This window comes from Diachasmimorpha longicaudata, unplaced genomic scaffold, assembly GCF_034640455.1.
Source record: "Diachasmimorpha longicaudata isolate KC_UGA_2023 unplaced genomic scaffold, iyDiaLong2 ctg00000094.1, whole genome shotgun sequence".
NCBI lineage: Eukaryota > Metazoa > Arthropoda > Insecta > Hymenoptera > Braconidae > Diachasmimorpha > Diachasmimorpha longicaudata.
The window spans coordinates 30,001-35,000 of record NW_026973917.1 but is presented as its reverse complement, the minus strand read 5'-3'; the positions used below and the strand labels follow the sequence as shown (position 1 = coordinate 35,000).

The following is a 5,000-nucleotide window of genomic DNA, read 5'->3' as shown; positions in this document are numbered from 1 at the left end:
GGTTCTGGATGGGGAAAGGGACGCAGCGGTGCCTCCCCTGGGGGAGATGGTCGAATTCTGGGAACCAGTATTCGGCCATCCTTCAATCCAGGTGGAGCAACACCCGCGTCTGCCTCATGACCAACAGAGGAACGCACTGGCGCAGCCCATCTCTGCTAAAGAGGTGGAGTCTGTCGAAGTCCCTAATGGCTCGGCACCTGGCATCGACGGGATCACACCGCGGGCGTGGCAGCAGTGCCCGATCGCTGTCAGAGCCCTCCTCTACAACATGGTCCTGTACACCGGCTCCTTCCCCGAAGACATCCTGGTAAGTAGGACGGTCTTCGTGCCCAAGAAGGCGAATGGCATGTCGCCTGCGGACTTCAGGCCCATCAGCATCGCCTCAGTGGTTGTGCGTCAGCTGCACAAGATCTTAGCACAGCGCATGATGGCTGAACATTTGGTCGATGAAAGGCAACGTTGCTTGGAAGATGGTTGCGCCGAGAACATAGCAGTTCTGGCGGCGGCCATCAACCACGCCCGTAGTCGCCGACGGGAGCTTCACATTGTGTCGCTCGACGTTGCCAAGGCCTTCGACTCGGTCAGCCACGAGGCCATAACATCGGCCCTCACTGAGGCGGGTGTGCCTGACAGTCTCGTGAGGTACGTGGAAACCACGTATCGCATCTCCACAACCATCTTGGAGGTGCCGGGCGGGAAGTCCGGGAGAATCGTTGTGAGGAGGGGGGTGCGACAGGGTGACCCTATGAGTTCCATCATCTTCTCGTTGGTCACCGATCGGATCCTGCGGTCGATACCATCGTCCGTCGGGTACCAGATGGAGTCGGACCATCTGATAAATGCCGTAGCATACGCGGACGACATCTGCTTGGTGGCCTCTTCGACCACCGGTATGTCTGCGGCACTGATCGCGGCGGAAGACACAGCCAGTAAACAGGGGCTCGCGTTCAACACGTCCAAATGCGTTGCCACCTCCATTGTACCATCAGGTCGGGAGAAAAAGGTCAAGGTGTTGACCTCTCCTCAATTCAGGCTTCGTGACAGGTCATCCGTCAAGCAGTTGGGCCCCACCGAGGAATGGCGATACCTCGGTGTGAACCTTAGCCCAGCTGGCCTGAAGAGGGTTTCCCCGTCCGTGGAGGTGGAACTACAGCGCATTACGCGAGCGCCCTTGAAGCCACAGCAGCGCCTCACCATCTTGCGCTGCTTCCTCATCCCCAGGTACTACCATCGCCTGGTGCTGGCTGGTTGTACGCTGAAGGTCCTGCGCGCGCTCGACCTTCAGGTGAGAGCCGCGATCAGAAGATGGCTCCGATTTCCCAAGGACGTGCCGGTGGCCTACTTCCACACGGCCTGCAGAGACGGCGGTCTAGGCATTCCCTCATTCCTTACGTCCATCCCCGGCCTAATGCGAGACCGGCTCATGTCAATGAGGCAATCTTCGTCTCAATCCGTCAGGATTGCACATGAGTCGGAGTGGGTCCAAAACCGCATCCGTTGGACCGATAGAGCCTTGAACCCCTGTGGTGAGAGACTCTATAGCCGCGAGTTGCGTGGCAAGCATTGGGCCGACAGACTATACACCTCTGTCGATGGCAAGGAACTGAGGGAGTGTGGGCGAACATCTGCCTCAACGAGGTGGATTGGTGCGGGTGTATCGGGCGTGCCCGGAAGGGACTACGTCCAATACCACCACACACGCATCAACTGCCTCCCCACACTAGTCCGTACGTCCCGCGGCGAGAGGCGCGTGCACGCCAACATCAAGTGCCGCGCAGGGTGTGATTGCACTGAGACGGCCGCTCATGTCGTTCAGTCCTGTTTCCGTACACACGGCGGCAGGGTGAAGCGACATGATGCCGTCTGTAAAACTCTCGCCGACCATCTGCGGTCGCGGAAGATGGAGGTAATTGTAGAACCTCATCTCCGCACAGTGGAGGGCTTGAGGAAACCGGACCTCCTGGTCAAATCGGGTTCGAGAGGCTTCATCCTGGACGCTCAGATCGTGTCCGGTGGTCCCCCGCTCGACGACAGTCACCTGAGGAAGGTTGCGAAATATAACACCTCGCAGGTTAAGGAGTTGGCTGCTGCCACCCTTAATCTGCCACCTTCCTCGGTGACTGTGACGTCATGCACCCTTTCATGGAGGGGTGTCTGGAGTGGGGCGTCCGCCGAGTCATTGGGATCTTGTCTGGGCGTTCCTGTGGGGCTCTTGAGTGGCATCACCACAAGGGTGTTGCAGGGGTCCCATACCAACTGGACCCGGTGGGGCCAAATGACTTCTATGGCCCCACGAGCACGCGTTGGGGTGGGCTGATCCGCGCTTCTCCCCCCATTGCATTTGGGTACCTGCCCCTCGCAGAACATCGTAAATTCGGCAGCAGGAAATAAAGCCGTCGCTCGCCAATAACATCGGCGAGTAAGAGAAGGGGTTTTAGTGGGTATGCTGTTCGCAGTGACTCCCACACTACCTCAGCTTCGATGCTGAGGTGCCTATAAAAGGTTTCCCCTTCTTAAAAAAAAAAAAAAAAAAAAAAAAAAATAGCCAAATGCCTCGTCATCTAATTAGTGACGCGCATGAATGGATTAACGACGATTCTCGCTGTCCCTACCTACTTCCCGCAGGGGGTGTAATGGCGGATAAAACCGCCCTTACACACGGGGTGTGACGACCCCGCGGTCCCTGAGTCGAACTTGGTGTAAGGATTGGGATCCCCCTTTTGGGGGGTCTCAATAATTACACCTAGGGGGGTTGCGGGTGCAGGGTGAGTCCCTGTACCCATGGGGGGTTTCGGAGGGTGGGGGTCGCGAATTGGGTCGCGAGGGAGGGCGAAATCGCCCGGTGGAGGGGTGGTTCCACGTGGTGGAGGGGTGGTCCCACGGGTCGGAGGGCGGAATCGGTTGGTGGACGGGGAATTCCACGCGCGGGTGGGGGTTCGGGGGGACAGGCTGCTTCGCAGTGCGAAGGGCATGGACACTGCGGTTCTCGCAAGTGGTTCCAGCCACGCGTTAGTAGTCGGAACCTCCCGCAACGGTGGAGGCCGGCGAAAACGCGACGCCACACGTGGGGGTTGGGCCAGGGGGAGTGGGTGGGTATCCCTCGGAAAAGGGACGGTTCGCGGGGTGGTGCGGGGGAGGGGGGACTGGCTGCTTCGCAGTGCGAAGGGCATGGACATTGCGGTTCTCGCAACTAGTTCCAGCCACGCGCTAGTAGTTGGAACCTCCCGCAACGGTGGAGGCCGGCGAAAACGCGACGCCACACGTGGGGCTGGGTCTCAGGGGGAGTGGGTGGGTATCCCTCGGGAAAGGGACGGTTCGCGGGGTGGGTCGTCGGGTGGGATGGGTGGGTTCCCCCTTTCTGTGGGTCTGCTCCCTCTCTGCTCCTCTTTCGAGGGGAGTCGAGGCGGAGCACTCCTTCAGCGCCTCCACCGGGCCCCGATCCGAGCTCCCCAGCTCGGCGGGAACCGGAAGGCCCCCTCCCAGGGACGGTGCTCAGCGTCCCGAGCTACCCAGCTCGGTGCCGCGGGGAACCGCCCCATCTAACCCTTAGTCCTCTTATTCATTCTTTTTCTTTTACTTTTCAGCCTTTCAGCTATTGCCTTTCGGCACGGCCGGCGACCGTCTCGTCCACTTCTAACCATGGCAGAGCATCTATTGAAAACAATTCCGGAGTCTAAGCTGCCCCCAATCGGATCTCCGGGGGGGCACAATGATGCGTCCGTCGTGCGGCGAAGTCTGCGCATCGCTTCCCAGCATGCCAGAGGAACAACACCAGCAGCGACTACATCGAGGGACCCAAGGAGGGTGGTGCCCTCAAGGGTTCGTAGTCGCCCGCCGTGCGCCGGGGTACTGCCCTCCCGACGAGGGAAAGGTTCCAGCCTTCGTGCTGTCCACGAGGACGTCGCAGAGGACGAAGGAGTGACTGCGCATCCGAGCCAGCCAACGCCGGGATCTTCAAGATCATCAACCGGTGAGTCCACTCATTTATTAGGTAGGGTTCGCGAGTGCCAAGTTAGTCTATGTAGGATCGATAGTCATCGCGTCGCGACCGGAGGCTCACCGGTACCCCCCGTTCCAATAGGTCATCCTCCCCGGACCCCTGCGATCGAGGGACCGGGCGCGCAACGCGACGTTAGAATACTGCAATTGAACATGTCCCGCTCAATTGCAGTAACCGGGGAGGTCTTCCAGTTAATTCGCAAAGAGCGTCTGGACATATTGTTGCTCCAAGAGCCGTATGCCATTCGTGAGGCGAACACCTGGGCCATCCGCGGCCTAGGAGTCGGAATGCGTATTGCCGCGAGCTCAACGGAGCGACCGTGGGCGGCCGTCGTTGCGTGCAACTCCATCGTGGAGATTGCTTACGTGTCCCAATTAAGTAATGCACATTGCGTTTGTGCTGAAGCCCGCGTCCCCGGTGGATCCTTCTTCGTCGTCTCCAGTTATTTTCAATACTCGGACGACATAGAAATCCACCTGAGGCAGCTTGAAAAGGTTCTCAGCTGTCTCAGGGGTCGCCGCGTTCTGGTGGCGGCCGATTCGAACGCCCAACACTCCCTTTGGAGCCCCAGGACCACTGACCGTGGTGTCCTCCTGGGTGAGCTCATAGAGTCTTTCGGTCTCCGCGTCGCGAATGATGCTAGGCAGGGCCCAACCTTCAGGAGTGCCGCAGGTACGTCGTTCATCGACGTCACACTGGCCACCCCTGGCATGTATAAATTCATACGTGCATGGAGGTTGGAGGACGAGTGGTCCACCGGTGACCACACGTCGGTTTTCTTTCGTTTAGCAATCCGCAGTTCCTCACAGCGCGTCAATAACTCGGGAGTCGGCGAGGGCTCTACCATGCGGTTCAACGTTCGTCGGGCCGACTGGGAAAAGTTCGAGGCGACCCTCGATGAGGAGGCCCGTGAGAAACTCGTGGACCATCCGCTGGATTCTACAGCGGATGTTGAGAGAATGGCAGAAGTACTGGGTGACGTACTCACCAAAGCCTGCCA

General features: G+C 59.2%; 1 pseudogene; it reads left to right on the top strand.

Moving 5' to 3' along the window:
- LOC135171748 (large subunit ribosomal RNA) overlaps positions 1-5,000 on the top strand; it is a 13,111-nt pseudogene that overhangs the window by 4,071 nt on the left and 4,040 nt on the right.